The following is a 23,093-nucleotide window of genomic DNA, read 5'->3' on the forward strand; positions in this document are numbered from 1 at the left end:
TGTGTGTGTGTGTGTGTGTGTGTGTGTGTGTGTGTGTGTGTGTGTGTGTGTGTGTGTGTGTGTGTGTGTGTGTGTGTGTGTGTGTGTGTGTGTGTGTGTGTGTGTGTGTGTGTGTGTGTGTGTGTGTGTACATAAAAATCTTTTTATTAATTTGTATTGGGTAAATATTGATAAATGAATTTAATATAAGAGACATATGCCGTCAAGATCGTGATTTAGAAAGCTTCAAAAAGTTTAAACTGTCGCTCATTGTTTGTTGTAAAAAATTATTAACAAAAGAAGAAAGTTTGTAAAAATTATGTAAGACAAAAATTTTCCACTTTAAATTTTAGAAGTGGCAATTACGCATACAACATAATATGAGATATATATCTAATATATTTATATTTATATATCTAAAAGTAGAAATCGTGTGCCGCTAGGCAAAGGAAGGGTTATGACCGTAACAATATATGACAAGGTTATTGGAGTCTAGTCTCCCAATCGGTTCTTTTACTAACGTAATTCACACGATTTCTATTTTTGCAATTAGTGCAGTTTGTACAATTCATAATGCAATTAATTTCTCGTTTTCATGTATACTTAGTGATATGATAAAAAAAAATTGAACATAATTTTGGAATTATTTGTCGACAATTAAAGAAATATTTCACTTTTTTATTAATTTCTATCCCATTTAATAGACCTTAATCATTACAGATATTATATAATAAGATACAATTCTCCTAACTGCTTTCTAAATATATTTTACAATAGTGACCAATTGATGTGTACATGATATTCATTCTTAAAAGTTTAAAGTTGTCAAATTTTTTGCATTTGTATATAGTATATTATATTAAATAAGTCAGTAAAGTTTGAGCTTTGATTGAGCTAATAGTTTTTTGAATTAGCTTCTTGTTCGAATAATATTTGAATTTTCGTTTTCAACATTACAAAATTAGTATCTTAATGACTAATTTTTTTTATATACGATGATCGCGTCGCCGTTCTTCAGATACCAGCGAATGCATAATTCATACCTATCGAAAGTCGAAATTATTTTCATCGTGGAAAGTTATTTTTCATTGCTTTCCATGAAATCCATTTGCGGAGAAATTAGCGCCTTTGAAAATTCTTGTTACAAGATCGTAATTAATCTCAGGTTTTCTAGTTCTCGGAAATAATAATTTTGTCAATGAATTATATAATAATTACTGTATATTTTAAAGTTAAATAGCAAAATTAATTCGGTGACATATTTTAGAATACAATTTTCGTTATTTTCTTTTATACTTAAGTCGTTCTCCTATATTTTCGACTGTATTATTATATTAAGAAAGAATAATTCAACAGCAGTTTCACGACGAACAGTAAATAAATGATTACTAAAGGAAATTTATACTGAAAGGAATCCGAATCAAGGATCGAAATGTTTGTGAGTGGTATAGATTATTAACATATAATAAAGTATACACACCAACTTTCTGTATCGATTATTAGCAACTTTATTAGCTATTATTTAACTTTTATTTCATCGCTTTCTTAATTTTACTAAATATTCTCTTATTAGTAATAATGCTAATAACAGCACTGTCTTAATAAAAATAAGATTTTAGTATATAATAAATATATTATAGATATAATAATTATTTTAAATCGAAATTATTAAATAAATAAATTCAAATTTTCTACAAATTGTTTGCTTATTTGTTATGAATAGTTTAACAAAAATGCCGATACGAATGGATATATAATTCTTCAACTGTTGATTGTTTTAAAAATCATTTTCAGGTGTTGAGTATCCCGCCATTCAGGGATATTCACATCAGGATATTAATTAATTTTGTAATAGCAAATTATACATATATTTATATATTTATATCTATACTTTTTTATGATAAAACACACGCATATGTTTAGTAATAAATAGTAAATTTTAATTTTTGTCGTCTTAGACAACTTATCAAAATGCTTTAACAATGGTATCGTAAATGAATTTAATTAAAAATGTGTGAGCACAAAGATTCGAAATAAATCAATGAGTATGTATTAGTGGAATTAATGATTAAAATTTTCAAAAGAAATAGAAAAATATAAGAAATTCAAACATATAATAAATTTTTAAGTATAAAAGCAATTTTTTAATATACCATTAATCTCGGGATAATCTGGAACAGTACCCAAGACACTTTTGTATCCATATATATTAGGTGTACAACTTTGCTTCCGCCGTTTTCTATAGATGGCTTTAGCAGTAAGTGGTGATCGAAATAAATAGATCATAGACGTCATACAATAAACTTGGGCATCTGTCTACATAACTCCATAGAAACATTAGTCGATTTGTGTCTACATCATAAAGTTATTCTCGATTGAAAATGTCAGTTTACGAGCCAAATTCTCATCATTTGCGAGAGGTTTTAATTTTTTGCTTCAATATGAAGAAATCTGCGGCTGAGGCTCATCGAATGCTCTCAAATACTTATGGTGAGGCGTGAGTGGTTTCAACGCTTCAAGAACGGTGATTTTGACGTCCAAGGTCATGCTCTGTATTTGGTGGGACCAGCTTGGCGTAGTGTATTATGAACTGTTAAAACCGACTGAAACAATCACAGGCGATCGGTATCGAACGCAATTGATGCGTTTGAGCCGAGCATTGAAAGACAAACGGCCGCAATACAACGAGAATCACGATAAAGTGATTTTGCAGCATGACAATGCTCGACCCCACGTTGCGAAAGTGATCAAGACACACTTGGAAACATTGATGGGAAGTCCTATCCCACCCGCCGTATTCTCTAGACATTGCTTCCTCTGATTATCACTTGTTTCGATCAATGGCACACGGCCTGGCTGACCAGCACTTCCGGTCTTATGAAGAAGTAAAAAATTGGATCGATTCGTGGATAGCCTCAAAAGATGACCAGTTTTTTCGACGCGGGATTCGTACGCTACCCGAAAGATGGGAGAAAGTAGTGGCCAGCGATGGACAATACTTTGAATCATAAATGTATAACCAGTTTTTTACAATAAAGCCTCGAATTTCGGAAAAAAACGGCGGAAGCAAAGTTGTACACCTAATATATTACGTATATATTTTATTTGAAATGTAAATATTAAATGTAAAAGTTGTGAGATTAAATTTTGTTTAATAACACATTTTTGTAGTATATTCATGTTAGTTGTTATTTTTTACATTGTTAAACGTTAAAATTTTTTAATGATAAAAAAATTACATTTTCCTTTTATAAGTACTTTGAATATTCACATAAAATAATTTATGTAAAGTTTCATTGCGATTCACTGATTACTTATAAAGATATAGAACAAATAAATATTTTGTTTATTTACTGGACAATTAGTTCGTGCATCGCAATGTAATTGCATATATGTATAATCTGCATATATATATATATATAATCCTGAATACTTAATACTTATATAAAAAAATTGAGATATTTATCATTTATTCTATAATATATAATGCATTTCCATATACTTTTATTAGAAAAGGTTAAAAAAATATTACTATTTATTAAAACTTATTATCCAGATAGTAAACCGTCACATTTGTAGCATTATTTTTAAACATAATTTCGAATCTGTAATTTTTTCACAATTTTGTTATCATTTTGAAAATATGTATAAAAATATGCTTAATTCTCTGCCTCTACATTTAATCTATTGTAACATCCATTCAAATTTAAATTTTTTGCCGTCATATAGTTTTTAAGGGGATCATAAAGCTGAATATTTATATTGTAAATAGCACTTACACAGACGATTTACATGTCATCGATATATCATTACATACTATTACATCAATATCTCATGCACACGTAAATTTTTATATAACAATAATTCTAATTGGATGTCTAAGTTCAATTTTAAGAAATTCACATTGCTTTTTCGTACAAACTACTAGTCTGTGGACTACTATTTCATAAATACAGATTGTACAGCTTTTATATGAAGCAAATGTTATTACGACATAACAGCTCTGGAGCACCATATTGGACTAAGAAATAATAAAGAAAATCTCATTTTCGAAACTTTTTGTCGTTCTAAGCATTAAGACTCTACTTCGCAGACATGTATTAATGTTTATTCTTTAATCCTAGAGAACGATGTTCGAATGAGTAACAGAGAAAGAAATAACTGTTATTCAAAAATTATGTGTTTTGATAAGATTGGCATTCCTGGAACCTTAAGTAATGTTAATTATCATCGATTTACCAGAATATCTGCGAGAGATTTCAATAATCTTTTCACTTACGTTAGTAAAATACGTAGTACATATATAAAAAGTGCACCCATTTGTCTCGTTCTATTCCTTACTAAATTGAAAACAGCATGTCTCATTCAATTTTGTCAATACTTTTTGGAATACAGAGACATAATTGGTAAAATAGACTTTGCTAGAAAAGCACTCATGAAAGATTTTATCCCCAATCATCTTGGTTTGAATTATATCACGAAGATTTCATACGATTACACAGATATGGCTAAAGCTCTATTTACGGAAGGCAAAGACGTGGCAATACTTGTAGCAGATGGAACATATATGTACATAGAGAAAAATAGTAATTATTCTTTCCAATGGCATTCTTGTTCTATGCACAAAGACAGGTCTCTGATCAAGCCTATAATAGTATTGTAGTTAGTATTACTGGACATATTTTGTCTTTAGTCTCTACTTTGCTGACGGGAAAAATATTGAAGCCAATATATTGAACAGTCTAATAAAAGAAGTTCTCCACTTTTAGAATGATTAACTAGAAGACGTTATGATCGATTTCGTGATTCAATAACAATTTTGGAAGAATATGGATTGATATCGAGAATGCCTTATTTTTTTTAAACAGAAAGGCAACATAATGCTATAAGTGCAAATGAATCCAGACTTGTGACCAAAATCCGTTGGATTGTCAAATCCGTAAATGGTTTAATTAAAACATGAAAAATGCTGGCCAATTTTTCCTACTACTCAATACCATACATCGAAGACTACATAAGAATTGAATCTGCACTGTGTAGTGCTTACCGATCACCACGAGTTCAAATAACATCATCAGATGATGAAATAATTACTCAAAGAATGCTCATTTTGTCTAAAAAACTCAATAATTTTTAAAAGATTGTAAAAGATGAAGAGTGGTTCAAGAAGACCACCATTTGGAAGAAAATACAGGCAACATCCATTAGAAACTTTTTATGTTTGACATTCCAAAATCTTCACAGAATAACGATTGGGATTTACCAGATAAAGCAAGCAGCGCGGCATCTTATACGCGAGAACATATAGCGGAAAATAGTGATTACGTGCTTTACGTGCACAAACAGGAAGCAGACATTTTAAAGGTCAAGTTGCAATCTCGATATACTTCATCAAGCAATACCAATTTTGGATTCGGTATGAAAAGGATGGCTTTGATTCTATCAAAGATTGAACAAATATTGTCAATACAAAACGGGAGCACGGACTGTAGGATACTGGACGCACATTGCATCTGTTCAGTGGTACCTAAAATACTATAGGTATTATATATGAAAAATACATCTCAATATCACAGTCATGCTCATTCAGAATATGAAATGGATGCAGCTTTTTGGTCCGAAACAGATGAATCCGAAGATGAATAAAACATAAAAATACATTTAAAATTCAAAATATTGATTTCCGAATAAATATGGAAACTCCATCACTCCGTTTAAGCTGTAATCACTCGAAATGAATCTAATTGATCTCAAAATATAAATTTTCATGAGTTTGAGCAAAAATTGGAGGATCGAAATCATAGTCCCTTATAAACAAATATATATTTTCTTTATACCTGATTTATGTCATTTTTCTATTCATAAAAATATTAAGATATTACGATTATCAAAAAATTAATTTACGATATTTAATGTGTTATATCAATTATATGTGTCAGAGAAACCTATAATATTTCGTAAAGTATTGATTTTTTTATATTTCTAACTTAATACTTTTATATGCGGAATGATTACAGAGAAATCATATTACGTAAAAAATCATAAAGTTTCATTTTAAAAAGCGTAAACAAACATAACATGTCTTTTTCATTGCGTCTCTCATTGTATATTTATCTAGAAAAGAATAATATGATCGTTAGGCTCTTCTCGAAGCAAGTAGAAGCACTTTCACAGAAAACATTTTTTTTTATACTTTTTGAAATATATTGATATGAAAATTAAGATTGAGACATTCTCTCTCTCTCTCTCTCTCTCTCTATATATATATATATATATATATATATATATAAAATATATATATAAAATGCGCGTGCATGTATGTATATAATAATTTTATTAAATAATTATTACATTATAATCCATATATATTGATTATGATCCTTAGTTGCTGTTATCTGCTGATGCACAAAGATGAATCTGCTTTGTCTTCTGTAATCTATACTGCTTTCGAACAGATCAGAATATAATACACGTAAACGTTCATTGATTCGATGAAATCTGGAGCTTATGCATCTGAATTGAAAATGAATTATCATCTTTTATTAACATTACAATGTATACATTATGTATAAACATATTAACGCTAATGGCAATAAAAAATAATTATAAGTCGGACTAAATTAGAATTTTATTATTTACTTATTACGTTTCAATATATTATTTTATATATATAAGGAGTAGAATTTCAAAATAAATTTTGTCCAAAATTTATAATTCAGTTTCAGTCATTTTAAACTATAATTCATTTTCAGATAACAATAAAGAAAGCCAAAAAACTATGCGCCTTACAGAAAATAACAATTTGTCAATCAGCAAGCTAAGAAATGTTAAATGAAATTACTAAATAATTACTAAAAATTGAACAAATGTATTTTTTAAGGAGATTTTTACATTTTAGAGATAAAAAATATTAATTATTTTTGTTATCTTTGAAAGCTTATAGTCTCAAAAATATCTCACAAAAATATTTTTTTTGTAAGAAACCAAAATTGTCCAAGATATATGAAATAAAATGATATGGTGTTTGGAACTGGTTAATCGATTCGAATAACGCGCACTATCCAATTGTTATAACCGGCATTCGCCGTTAATTATATTCGTTAATCAATCTTTCAAAATCATTCTAGAACGTTTCTATCCAATAAAGCAGATTTTCGTTTTCTTCTGAGCGTGGCTTTCGTTTTTAACAGAAAAAACGGAACTTATACTAAAATATTTCAAATATTTATTCGCCTTTTTTCCGAAATCGTATTTTCGAATATATGATTATTACAATTTCAAAAAAAGCAAAAGTCCATCTGACTTCTGTAAAGTAGGTTATGGGATTAAGTGACTAAATGCTAATGTAGCTGAAATGCAACTGCTTTTATTGTTTCAGTTCCTATCCTGCATGGAGCTGCTGCCTTCGCTATTCGTACCATTTATCTTATATTTCCTTTTTTTTTCGAAACTATACAATGGATCTCCTTAATTGCCGCGCTTGTTCTGCTTTTTACTAGTAATTCAGTCTATCAGGTGCTTTTATGATTTTCCCTGATCTCGTCATTTTAACTTCAGAATTCCTAGGAATACCTTACCTCCGTATTGTCTGTATCCGTTTTCTATTTCTATGAAAACTTTAATGTTTTCTCCTTTCTTAAGAGCTTTTTTTATTTGACTTTATCTCTTTTTTAGTTGATGATTTATTTATTAGTTTATTTACTTTGATGAATCTTTTGTTTCTTATAAGAATAGATCTATTGGCTGGTTTGTGTTTTATTTCTTAGTTGACATAAAACTTCTTCTGGATACTATTCTGACTTTTGATTACGCTATATATAGACTTTTGCCTTATCTAGTATCTTTGATAATTCTTTGACGTTTTTCACTTTGTAATATATTTGTTCTTTACATTGTACTTAGCAATAGTTTTTTGTTTTACATACACAATATTTGTTACAATTTTCGGTTTTAAAGACTTATTTATGTAGCTTATTTCTTAATTTCTTGGACATTAAAGCCTCAGCCGATAAGACATTCCCTAGTGCTGAAGTGTTTCTATAATGTAACAACGCTAAACGTTTAAATCTACTGTTTCTTCTAGTACTTTCCTAAATATTTTTTTCGCGATTTGTATGCTTCTTTCAGCCATACCGTTCGACTGAGCATATATTAGTGACGATATTATGTGATTGAATTCGTAGTCTTTCGTAAATTGAATAAATCTCGACGTGAACTTTATTCCTCTGTTTGAGACCACAATCAATGGAATATCGTGTCTTGCAAAGTTGCGTTGTTTTTCATTTTCTCTATAACTGTTGTACTTATCATATTTCCCTTAAGATCTTTTATTTCTGGGTATATGGGTTCTAGACAGAATATGTCTAGACCAATGTCTTTTGGGTTAGTTAGACATTTTTTTGGGTTGGTTAAACATATTCTCAACTTACCGTTGGGTTTCCTCACTATGACAAAAGCATTAACTCAGTCTGTACTACCTTCGATTTTTTTTATTAATTTTTTTTTTACGGTGCATCTAACCTTCCTTTTATATTATCTCTTAACGTTATCTTTCTATCGGTATCTTTCTAGTTGGATGTATTACTGATTTCGCATTTTCGTTTAACTCAATATGGTACGGTTTATCGATACACCCCGTACTCTTCAATAAATCTATATATTTTTTAATTGTTTCCGGATAATCTCTATTATCAATTTCTTCTATATAGCGTCTATTCTATCTAGTGATTATATCTAGATATATTAGATATTATATCTAGTGATTTTACCATTCGGTTCAAAGAAATCGAAATAAATGAGAAGATTGTAAAATTTATCTTCCGTTATTTCATTAATTTCAATTGATCCAATAAATAAATGCTCATCTCCTGTTTTTATTAATTCAATTTCATCAATTTTGGCTTCTTTCTCTTTTTCCTTTTTTTTATTCTTACTTATTTCATTTTTGAAATATTTACTCGCGAAATGATTTTGCTTTTTATAGATGTGACATGTTTGTCCATAAACTGGGCACTTATTTATTGGATGTGACCTACTACATTTCCTACAATTGTTAATTTATTTTGTAAGTCCTCCACTATCGCTCATTATTGTTGATATTCGTCTTGTTGTCTTTCTTTTTGTAGATTGTACTGTTGTCGGATGTTGCTGCCATCCTCTCATTGCGTCACTTCTTTCTCTCGCCATTTCAATGATGAAGTACTGTTCAATTGCTTTATCCAATGTTAGTTCATCTTTCTCAAGCAACTGCTCTCGGATTGTCGAATTATTCACGCCACACGTGATTATTGTCTTCACCAAGCTATTGGAGTTCTTCCAATTTGCATTTCATCGATTTTTGTTTTAATTCGATGATGAATTGTTCCAGCGTTTGTCCTGGCTGTCGATATGAGAAAAATTTGTTTATCTCTCATATGCGATATTTTCCTTTGGTTTAAAATGCTTTTCAAATTTTTCTATTAGTTAGTTTCGTTACTTTATCTTTCTCAGTTTTGTAAATTTTGAATCCTCTCGTATGTAGTGTAGAGTTGTGCGCACTGAGTTGCTTCCGACTTTTTATTTATTTCGGTTGCCACAAGGTAATTCTCGAACTTCGCCACGTTTTTCAATTTTTTTCGGTTGCCAGTCATGCACATTGGTGCAATTCCTCGTTGATCCCCCATCGTTGTCTCGTCTTCAGTTCTCTGTACTTTGTACTTTGTTTAGGCCTGCGCCCTTATTCGTTAAATTACTTTTATTTTCGACTGCGCCATGTAAAGTAGGTTATGAGGTTAAGTGACTAAATGCTAATGTAGCTGGAACTTATGCAACTGCCTTTATTGTTTCGTGCCTCAGTCTCTATCCTGCATGGCGCTGCTGCCTTCGCTGGCCATGCTACCGTACCTTACAACTTCCATTTTTATGGTTATATTCAGAGAACATATCATTACCGTCCATATTAGAATTAATAGTCTATGGTAAGTTTTTCTATTTTTTTATAGGTCAAATAAAAGGAATGTGAGGAAAATTCGATATATTTTTTTAAATTGTTGCCATTTTGAAAATATGTGTATGATATTAATTAATTATATTCGGGCGAGAATTACAAGTCCATTCATTACATGAAAAAGCTTTACTTTTGCTATAAGACCAACAATGCGATCTAAACCTTTGATCACTATATCCGCGATGCCTAATTTCAATGTTATCTTATTTTACTATTATGTAAAAAATACTACAAAAAATATATTTTTTTAAAGGTATATGTATATTATACACACTTTCTAGACTTGTATTAGTTTTTAACTATATCTAAATTTTTATTTATTAAAAACATTCTCAGAATGTCTTCAAAATTAACACTCAAACGTAAAAACCCCCTTAAAAGACCTTTTGTTAAAGCATCTGTAAATAAAGGATTGCCATCATGCCATTTTTTTTTTTGGAAATCTTTCCAGATATCTCGCAAGATATTCGGAAAATTCGTTATCCGAATAATTGAATATTCAAAAAAAGTATTTGATGACGGATATTCGATATTGTCTGATTTTGATGTGTACCCCTTATTATATGCAGAACATCCTTAGATAATCATATAAGTAAATTAATTTTATGTTAATATCCAGACACGTCCGGTCACTGATACATTTATTCATACACCTTAACATTCATTTTTAAACGAAAAATGTAAATTTCCAATTCCAATCACTTTTTGCAAAAACTTTATACTTAATATTTCCTTAACCAAAACGCGCAAAAATCGTTGAAAATCTATAACAGTGAATTCCAAACATCACATCACGTCATATTCCAATTTGAAATTAAGAAGTTACGTCGATCATGCTTATCCTTTTATAGACATTAATGCATCAAAGGCGAATCATGAGAAGAGCGTAAAAATTTTACAGCAGAAATAAGTTTTATTTCTTGCTGTTTGATACAGTTGCGTCTCCGGGGCCGTCCCAAAAAAATATTTGCATGCACACTTCGAGTACAAAGATGAAACTTTTATACGGACTTTTTATACGAATTTTTTTAAATTCATTTAAGTTTTTCGATGCAAGACGCTTTGGATATGGAAACCTGTTCCATTGCAGAGGTATAGCTGATTCAGTCGTAACTACAATCGTAACTACTTATCGATATATGCTTTCTCTTATAGTTAGGGACGGAAGTTACTTTTATCGTTAGTTTTATTATTACTCTTTTATAATGATTTTATCATTAGCTTTTACAATTTTACCGCTACTTTTGCTGTTATTTTTTTCGTTATATATCGTCATATATAAGATCAAATTCATTGAAGGTGGAAATTTTGATCGTATATTCGATTGCTTAATATTTTCTTTCTTTGCAACGTTTTCTAAAGATGCTTATTTCTTATAAATACTTAACAATGAAAAGTAGTGCTTAATTATTTATTTTAAGTAATTGTTGTTTAGTATATCTTTAAAACTCAAAATAAGTATTGTATATATATGTTCCGTACAGACAATATAGAAAACATACTTATGTTGTCAAAGTCACTTCCATTTATTATATGTTATCAAAAGATTTACATGTATTTCACACTATAAACATTTTGACGTATAATGTCAATAAAAATAGCTCACAAAGTATATACACATATATAATACTAAAGAAGAGTATACCAAGAATAGTTGCAGAAATCAGAGCATTTAAGATAATGACATATAACGGATAATCCCATAGAAATCCAATAATCGTCGAAAAAAAAAACCAGATGAAGTTTATATCATAATTATATTTAAAAAAAGTAATAAAATTAGAATATGTTAATTGATAAAAAATATATACAATCCACATGATTATTATTCGAATTATCCAGTAACGTAGCCTTTGATATTCCTTTGGCGCTTCGAGAGCTTCTAACGTGTCGTCTACTATAGTAAGTTCACGTAAGCACATTTTCAATTCCTTTAAAAAAAGTCATATTTATCGAATATGCGACACAGAAAAAAATTATTATAATTTTATATTTAAAGTAAAAATTGTACAGTAAAAATTGTTATTGCAATATACAGAATGTGACAGATAAAGTGTTATATTATAATAAAATAAGCATTAAAATATGATGATCTGTCCAAACTTTTTTTTTAATTTAATTTAGTTTATTATTCTATGAAAATTACGTATTAACAGAGTAATAGACATGAACATAAAATATAATACAATAGATTAAAGTAACTTGCAAATAGTTATATAGGCGTCAACTGCTATTACAAAGCGGAACTAACAAAAGACACTAGGCAACTCGTAAATTCAAAAAATTCTGAAACTTTTTGTGTAGAAGTAAAGTAGTTCATCTATAACACATATTTTGATCGTGCAGAATCACAATTTTAGGAAGTGAAATGCACTTTTGAATAAAATTGGTTTTTTTTTCTTTTGAAGCGAATATCATCGAAACTATAAGAGAAAAAATTTCCGGAATGAAAATTTAAATGGTTTTAAGAGTACTTTAAGATTACAATAAAAAAAATTTTTTATTATTTATTTATTTTATACCCCTATCTGTACCTCTATTCAAAAAATGTTTTTAATTTTTATAACGCAAATCAAAGAGCATTTGACGCTGAAAACAAACGATGTATATTATAGTTATGTTCCAAAAAAATCATTTTTCAACTATAAACGAAAATGCCTATATATACGCGTTCCGTAGATATTCGTCTCACATTGGCTTCGCGAGATAGCGTAATACAAATACAATACAATCCAACACAATATCAGTATAGCAGCAACTATTAAAATATGAACTTTTATAACAACAATAACAATATCAGTATAACAACAACTATAACAACAACAGTAACAGTAATAATAACAATGTGTCCTAAAATCAGTTAAATATTTTTATGATATATACATAAAGAAATGTACAAAATTTTAGATAATTAAAAAAAAGTATGAATAAAGAAATTGTTATTTTTATAAAATATTGCTCATTCAGCTTTTGATAGAGCCAGTTGTAATTTATTTGAAAAAAAAAAGATATTATATCAATAATAATTCCGCACGAACAAAAAACATTTCGTGCCAGGGACCTACTAATCTATTTGCACACAATATTTTAGAATTTTCAGAATTTTTGAATTGCCTAACCTTCCTTGTAAGACAGCAATTCAATAAATAATGAAGCAATAGTTAAAATCATACACACGCACATGCACGAGTACACATAAATACGCGCACCTTACACATATCATTTACATCAGTCTCTCTTAATTATGGTGGAAGGGATAACATGGTGTGCAGAGTTTGCAAACGTCTCTCTCTAAATTTCTGTTCCTTTCTATAAGTTTCGCTTAAAAGACAAAGCTTCTTTCCTTGTTTGACACATGTCATAATGCATCTTAGGTTTTCTTTCTATAGAAAAAGAAAACTAAAGTATGTTAAACAAGGAAAATTTAATTTCACGTTGCGAAACAGGTCACTATTCATATTCGATTCTTGCACTTAAGACTGTCTTAAGTATAATTTTAAGGTGTCATAAGTCAATCCGAGGACTATATTAGCACCTTAAGACATTATTTAAGATAGTTTGTTTTTAAAATAAAAACTATAATTACCGCCCCATGTTTCGCAGTTGGTAGCTTTTGTCTCTAACGTGACATCCATAGAAACCTTTGCGAAAAAATTTCTATGCCAAAGTACGATAAAAAGTACGACCTTCTACTTCTACAAGTGTGGCACAGAATCGCGTTGATAAACAAAAAAATAATTAAGCTACGCGAAAGATGTAAAATACGTACTTAGATATAGACATAGAGAGTACGCCAAAGTATGCGCAATGAATCCTGAACTATGCCTTTTTACATCGAACTCTTCTAAATTAGCTGTCATTTTTTTGTAAGTATGCCATTCTACGCAGAATCACACTACAATAGTTGAGAAAGAAATAATTATCTATTTACGCAAAGCTATGCGTTTGCACGAAAAAATCGTTTCCTACATATTTCTATGCCAAAATACAATATTTACCTTTTAATTTCCATTTGTAATTCCTTTTTTCCATTTGTAGCAAAGTAAGCCATTCTACGCCATTTTACATGAATTACTTTTACTCATCTCAGCCGATAGAGGGCCATGATGGAGATGTATAAAATCGTAAATAAGAATTACTTGGAATATATACGGACCCAACATTTCGCATGTGAAATGAGCTCTCAAAATTGGGTTTTAATATTAAATCATGCTACGATGAAATTCTAATTCCATCACGATTCCATCAGTACGTGTATCTTGAATTCATGCCAAATAAGTTCAAGATACTATCATGTTACTTTAAACAGTACAGTGTAAATGTACCCAAAAGTACGGTTAAGATTTAGTTTCGCGTAGGAAGGCATTAAATCTTTAGCATAGGAGTAGAATTCTACGCCAAATTATTTCCATGATTCATTCGCGTACTTAGCATTATAGCATATATATTTTTAGCGTAGTAAGCGTACTTTCAAGCATATTTTCTAACATTGTTTGCCGTAGTTCGGTATTGTCTAGCGTTATCTGGTGTATAAAAGCATGAATCGGCTTATTTTGACATAGGAGTAGAATTCTACGCCAAAATACTTTCGTGTTCCAAATCACGTATTTAAGAATAGTTTTTTGCTTAATTACAAATAGTTTTTTGTATACTTTGGTATAGAAATTCTTCCGTCTGGGAAGAGACGGCGAAGATTTAAAGAGAGATGCTTGTAAATAGAGCACATCATGTTATCTCTTCCATCACAACTCTTATCCTACAAGTATGAGTCACTAGCGATTCCTGTTCGTCCAAGTTTCTCTGAGTCTTTCAATAATTATAAATTATATTACATTTTATTATTTTCCAAAATGAAGTTCTAATGTTTATTTTGGAAAATTAAAAGTATGTTGGTGAATTTTTAAAGATTTTTTTAATCATTCTGAATAGGCAAAAAAACGAACGGATTCTAGTGATCCATGTTTGTATGGATGAGAATCAAATTGTAACTTGTAAGGTAAGGGTTAAATACTGTGAGTGACACTATGAAACGCGAGGCAGCAGAAGAAGGACAAAGAGGGAGATTAATTTTTATTAATATAGAAACAGAATTAAAATATTTGACTAAGGAAAAAGCGGTATGGAACTTGAATGATGAATGGGGAAGGATAATCTTGGTACCTGATGACAAAGGAGTTAAAAGTGGAATGAAGCTCAGAGTTCAACTCCAAGAGGTGCAGATATAGAGGAGCAAGAAAAAAAAATGAGACAACTTAGGTGGAGAATAAAGCATTTTCACATTCTAAGCTAGCTAGATCTTTCGTAATATAGAGATATATCGTCGTTTATGGACGCAATAGAAGAAACGGAGACAAGAATTTTGGATACGCTGTACACGGTTAAGAAGTTGTTGATTAAGAGTCGGAATGTAGACGACATCGATATAATCAAATAACGAAATAACGAGAATAAAATTGAGAAATAAGAATGTTTTTGAGAGCAGGAAAGGATATGGAGAAGGGGATGAAGAAGACGTTGACGGCGTAAGCAGCCGACACTTGTCGGCCGCGTGTGACTCAAATGAAAAGTTGAAGATCTGAACACTAAGAATTTTAATAGAGGAAGAATTGGAACGGAATTAAGAGAAATTTCGAAGGATTGAATATGTTATAATAATATTGAGGAATTAACAATTAGCAAGGTTGATTTAGAAAAATTTAGATGCAGCGAATTATTATAACCATCGGGCAATAGATCTTAGATCTTTATTTAAAGCGAAATAGGCTGTTAAAGCATCAAATGGTTGAAAGGATTTGAAAAGAATTACGTCGTCTACGAACATAAAGATCTTGGAAGATAGGCCAATATTAGTCAAATCAAAGATAAAAATATTAAAAAATAAGGGTTCAAAAATGATTGGTATAATTCCGGGATAATTCCGAGATAACGGCATGAGGAAATGAAAAAAGAGGAAAAAGATTATATATGAGGACTTACTGCGTGCGAGTTGAAGGAAGCAGATTAGTGAGTAGGCCGAATGGGATAGATTGCATAGCTTGAGTTCGACTAAAAATAGGTCATGAAGGTTGAAGGTATCGAAAGCTTTTTATAAAAACTTTTTATAATTTTGTATTTGCTTATAATTGTGAATTTAATGCTTTCAATTAAAAATATTATTAAAGAAAAGATAAGCAATATTAAAAAAGGATGTGGCGAAGGGAATAAAGAAGACATAAATTTAGTATTATTATATAAGGACCGGGAGTACATTTTAAAATTTTTACCTTAAAACGATAGAAGCTAACAATTGATATAACGGTGGCCAACGGTACGAAATCTAGGGGGTATATATCATATGTCTGCAAATGTCTCATGTATAGTGGATAGTAATAAAAGTACGTAAGAGAACCCCATTTGGCCAAAGCATATAAATAAGAGAGATATGTCTAGATTGTCTACGAGGATATTTGAACACGCCTAAACTGAAGAATGAGCCAAAAGTCAATAATGGTGCCAGCGCTCTTTCTAGTGTCTCTGTCATAGTTTCTGAGTCGTTGGATAGTATATTTTAATTGAATTAATTTTTGCTGCACAATTCACAAACACGTTTTAATATTTTTTATAAGGTTTTTTATAAGGTTTTCAGAAATAGTTTTTGCAGTTCCTTTAGGAACTTTGTGTACTACACTATATGATATATACACTGTGGTATAACATATTTATATGCCGTTTAATCAGCAAGTAGTGAATAACAGAATCGATATAGATAATCTAGATTAGATTGCCTTTCTTTTCGCGTTCTAATTTTTATTTATTTAAATACATAGATTAAAGCACATTAGATGTGTATCGCTCTTGAGAGAAAAATTCATATTTTTATCCAGAAGAATATCAAATTAATTAAATATTTAATGTAGTAATGATCATAAAGATTGATCATAAAGATTACATTATGGACGCTTTTATTATTTATACTGTTTTATACGTTTTAATTTTGATTAAATGGAGTAATGACAATTATCTACAATTAGACTCCATATGCTAATTGCGAATCAGTTCACCAAATGCCTTTTTGAATTTCAATTGAACATGATATTAACTTTTTTCATGAAATCTAATGCTTTTACTACCTCATGTAATAGTCATAAGGCAATTCTTATACACATATATATTATACACATATATATTATATTACATTTTAAATAAATTTTTATAGGTATAAATTCCAGTTTATACCTCACATTTATTAGTTAAAGATAAGATGCTATAGCTAATAAATAAAAAAATAATTGACACTGATTAAAAAAGAAATAAAATGCTAAACAAATGCTAAAGAATTTTATGATATTCATTATTTCATATATAAGAAAACTATAATTATTTAAATGTAAAATGTGATCCGGAACTAGTACTTAATTCGCTTTTAATGCTTTTACTCTATTATTATAAGGCACAAATGTAACCATACTAGCAACATATTGTCTTAATACTAAATACGTGCTTACTGAATGCTGTTTATTTACATGGCTTCTAATGGCACGTAGTGACTTAACTTAAGTTGAAATTGATAACTTTTATAAAATATTTGATATATTGAAAATATGTGTACAATATAATGCTCTTTATAATATAAAAGTAAGTACAAATATTCTTATTAATATAATTTAATTAATGTAAACATAAAACATTATTATATATATTAATATTATATATTAATTTTACTATTAGTTTTTATTTTTATTCTCAAAATATTTTTATATATATGTATTATATTTATATGTATTATATTTATATTATATTTATATATATGTATATAATATTATATTTATATATATGTATTATATATATATATATATATTTTATATATATGTATACACACAATTTTATGTACTTACATGTATACGCTATCATAGCATATTATTTTCGTAAAGTAAAAGATTTATGCAATATACTGTAAATAAAATTTGATTTCGGATAATTGTTCTTTGCCTTCTATTTTTAAATTACTGTAGAAATTCAGATATATTAAATACGCACAAAATATCGCAGAAACCGTCCTATATTTATATATGGATGGATTGTAAAACGATAGAAAATAGCTAATAATACATCAAGATATAATGAACTTAATACGATGTTTCATGTCTTTTTTGTAATATATGATGGAAGATGAAGCGATTAATATAAATATAAAGAAAAGTCGCCGATACTGTCATAAGTCTCCTAAAGCGATATTCTCTTATTTGTTAGAAACTAACTACTGCGCTTTATTTAATATTACTAACAAAATCATGATTTGTTAACTGTTTAGTTAATTAAAAAATTGTAAACGCATAATTCGTATATTTTTGGCTTGTTTCTATCCAAAAATCAGCTAAAAACGAATTCTATAAATGCGAAAATAAAATTTTTACGATTGTCTTTTGCAAATTGCGTAATTTAAATAATAGTGACTACATTATTAATAATATTACATTGTTTTAAATTTGTAATTTCCTAAATCAATTTTATTTATATTATTTTTTCTTTCTTAGTTTTTTCATAATACGATTTAAATATAAAATCGAGGTGCAATATAAATCGACACTCGTCTGTAAAATAAATCATGAGTTAATTTAATTTTCGTAATATTGCTTTATAGAATCAAATAACTCTATATAATTCTAATCACATATTACACCAAACTTCTGGATCGCCTCCAACATCAATTTAGGCAGCTACTCATCCATGCTGACCGTACCCTTTGAAAATCTGTTTAAAATTCTTCCTGAAATACAAAAATCGTTAACTCTCTGCAAGAATCGAGAAAAGAAATTACAAATCCAGGAATCAAAATCGATAATTTATTAATTAATAATTTATTAGTAAATTCGATAATTTATTAGAATGAAAATGTAAATTTTCTAAACAAATTAAACAGAGTCATAGCTTACTTCGAGCTTATAATTAGAACTGTTTTTAATTAATACAATTGGCATAAGTTACATAAATATAATATAATATTCTAAAAAAAAATTAATCAATTTTAAATTGCATCTTTGATTCATATCATCTTTGTATCATGAATATATGCAAAAAAAGATCTACATCATCGCTTTATTTTTTTATGGATAGCTATAGCGATCATTACAACTTACTAATATCGATACTCGATAAAAATATGTTGTCGGTTTTCTGAATCCGAAATTAACGTTTTGAAAACTCTCAAAAAGATTCTAATAATATTTTTAACAATTCTTATATTTTAAATTTATAAAGATTTCTTTAAAAGAAATATCTTAATTTCTCGAAATTTTTTTAAGTTTCCTTTGAAAATTATAAAATGAGAAATCTTGTAAATTCTATTTCAGAATTTACATCTATCTATAAGGAAATTTAGAAAAGTTACAAACTTTCTCAACACTTTCAAAAAGTCTTAATTCATTTAAAAATTAAAAAATCTTTCTAAAAAATTTTAAAATTATATAAAAATTATGAAATATTCTAAAAATTACCTAAAAAATATTTTTTTAAATTGTCATAATAAATAATTTTTATGAAGTCTCTGTAGAATAATTAAAACCACTATCAGATTTCATAACTATTACTTACCGGAAGGATTATTGTGGAAGAAAGACATGCATTCCTGCAGCAGTTTGAAGAACATGATGTTGTGAAGATTATTACTCGAGTTCACAGAGACTTTCATGTTTCAAAGAAAGCTGCGAAACAATGTAGTATCGATGCACGTGATGATGCAGAACATGTATACATATTGTATATGGCATCCATAGTGTAGATCATCCGGGTTCAACGTGAAGATTGATCCAAAGAAACATGTTCGCGAATTATTTGACATCATTAGTATTTTCAATACCTAACATCCTCCAACGTAATTCAATATGAGCCAATAATCATTCCCTATAGTGGCGACCTGATTGATAATGAAGATCATCAACAATACAAATAGCGTGAAATTATTGCAAGCATTATGCAGATATTCCTTGTACACCCTGTCTGTTACTCGATTGTGTGCCGTCATCTCGGCTTCTGAGCTGTTCTCCACCTAATCCGAATCATCAGTGTCCGAATGCCACACGTTGGTAAAATAATAATCTTATTACTTGAATTTATCTCTCATAATAGATATAATCTGATGAAGTTCATTCAGTTCAAATTATTTAAAAATGAAGAAAATAATGTTAAAAAAATTTATGGATATCTGAAAACTATTTAACTATTTCGAATCTTAATTTAAAAACTTCCGCGTTTCATTAATTGATAATAATTAGTAAAAATATATTAGAAATTTTTAATGCGCGAAAAGTACAGATATTTTTTAAAATTATTTTGTATTTTTTTTTTATTTATGTTAATTTTTTCTAGTTTTATTTTACATTTTTATTTTTGTGCTATCTATTTTTATTAAACATAAATAATGTAATATATTTTTTTTCCAATTTTTATATTTTTTTATTATAAATAACGAGTGATTATCTTACAGTGATGGAAATTAGTCAAAAGATGCATGTAGTCGACAATCTTGTCTGTCTCATTATTGTAATTCTCTTAGACATTTCCGAAGATCTTCTCATGTCCTCTTCCTTTCTCTGCGCTTGGTTTACCATCCCAAATCTGAAATCTTTATTTGATTGTAATTCGTTATAATTTCCTTGCATCTTCACGAAACCCTTAGAAAACAAAATCAAGATATTTAATTTAAAAGATATTCAATTTTCATCTTTTAATTAATAATATATAAATTATATATAAATTAAATATTTCAAAATTTCTTGTCATTTTTTATTTAAAAAGTTTTATTATTTATTAATTTTAATTATAAAATTATTTAATTTCATAACTATAAGAAAAAATTTAAAAATTAATCATTCAACAATAAGTTAAATTTGTTTTTGTCATTATTATATCTAAATTCTTTACTTTTAAAACAAATCAAAAAATCAAACTTTTAAAATAAAAAAAATTTTTAATTTAAGAAAGATAACTAAAGAATATTCTATGTTACTCACTCGATCCAGTACAATGATATGATCCGCCCTTTTAAAGAATTGCAGTTGATGTGTGACAAGTATCCTCGTCTTGTCATGGAGATATTCGATGATGCACTTCCTATAGAGATACCTAGCAACACGAGTCTCTCTACCGCCCTCAAAGGATCGTCGAGCAAACATCTGCTTGTCTATAAATCGCCATTGTCATGTCTCTTTGCAGAAATTGTCAGAAATTCTTCGTCAAGGCGCACACATATGCTACCTGAAACATTTGTCAATTGATCAAAAAGAAACTTTAAAGAATGTTAAAAATTTCGAAATTAGGAAATATTAGACATTTTTCTTTTATCTAAATGCAATCACATATAGATTAAAGATACAGAAAAATTCATAACACTACTAAAATATATCTTCTTTTATTTCCAGTCACAAGTAAAGACGTAATTCATGTTTAGCGATGCGGAAGATTGAAGGATCTAATTAGAGATCCTTATATAAGAATTGTTAAATAAGAATTATTACTAGTTACATATAAAAATTCTTGATACTAATTCTTGATACAGGAATATATAAACTGTACAATATCCGCAATAATTGCTTTGGATTATGAAAATTATCTGCCTTATCTAGCCTTATCATAGGACTAGCCAAATAGTATATTGTCCCTTACAGTACCACCGAAAAGCCAGGATTCTTGACTGGCATAAGAGACAGATTCGGATTGTTCATAAAATATCCAGTGAATAAATTGCTCGGAAAATATACTTCGAGGAGCCTGAATAAGGACCCGTCCTGGGATTTAACTCCTTCAGCAATAGATGTAACATAGATGATTTGTCGGAGCCTACAGCATCGACAAATGACCTGGCTTAATAATTAAGTTGATATTACACAAAGTTGGCGGCAATTGGCCACTGATCCAATTGACGGAAACACGCTAAAGTTTTACATATACCGGAAAGTCAAATAATCTTTGATGTTCGACAGAAGGATATTCCCATTTTTCGAAATGTTCATTATCTGTCTATTTGATTCTCTGCATTAGTTGCTTCCTTTGATTCAAACTGCAACTGCGGCATCTTCTCCGAGAAGCGTTTCGTGTTCACTTCATCCATTAGCTAAAAAATCCTGTAAAAATTAAGCTCACTTCAATAAATACATGACAATAGAGATATAAGAATAATTGTAGATTTAAGTTCACCGTAAATTACAAAATAATATAATAACATATATCTCCAATCGATGACATATTGATTCACCCAGCAGTATTAGTCCTAACGGAAAGTACAACGCGATGACGAGTTGAAATATGTCGACATTTTGTAATCGTTACACTGCAGTCAAATTATTCTTCATTAAAATGAACGTTATCAGATTGAAGTTGACGGTCGTTTAATGAAGACTATGATGGCCAAATATGCGGCACGTATGTACGACAAGAATTTGATTTGCTTGGTCTCCAACTTTCAGATTATGACATAATTTGATTGAACGGTTTTTTCCAGGTATATATCTTCATCACCTAAACCGAGAACTATTATCTCATAAATTTGTTTCATAAAATTTTCTTATAAATGATACTTGAATATTAATATTATATCTTTATTCATAAGCTATATTGTTTAAGAATAATGAAACTTCTTGAGGATACCTGTATCCCAGCTATGAATTCGTTCATCAGTTTCACTCTTCGGTCGGCTAAATCATGGTTCTTAGTTTGTGATTAAGAAGCTCAAAGTTTCTTGTCCTGGAAGGATCATGATTACCAACGTTCTGACAAAACTCAAAATACCGATTTTATGCCACATTATTGTTTGTATGATCGCAGTCTGCAAATAAAAATAAAATCCGGTCAACTTCAACAGACAATTAATTAAAAAGCAATTTCAAAATAAGAAAAAAGAAGAAGGTCTACGTCTTTACAATCTAAACTAATTCACAAAGTTGTAAAATGCATACAAATAGCTTATATGCATATAATCGGTATAATAGGTTTTCTACGAATTATACTATAATTATTAAAATATATACTTATCATCAAAATAACTATCTACAATAATTATCTATAAAAGAAGTTAATATATTTAAGTGATTTTTTTTTAAATATGATCTATGCTGTTTAATTATCTCAGAATGTACATGAATATTTTCACGAGATA

General features: G+C 28.9%; 1 pseudogene; it reads right to left on the reverse strand.

Annotated features, from left to right (window-relative positions):
- Positions 1 to 22,049, reverse strand: part of LOC105623645 — a 100,578-nt pseudogene extending 78,529 nt beyond the window's left edge.
- Positions 22,050 to 23,093: the final 1,044 nt, after the last annotated feature.

This window comes from Atta cephalotes (assembly GCF_000143395.1).
Source record: "Atta cephalotes unplaced genomic scaffold scaffold00061, whole genome shotgun sequence".
In the NCBI taxonomy this organism is placed as follows: domain Eukaryota; kingdom Metazoa; phylum Arthropoda; class Insecta; order Hymenoptera; family Formicidae; genus Atta; species Atta cephalotes.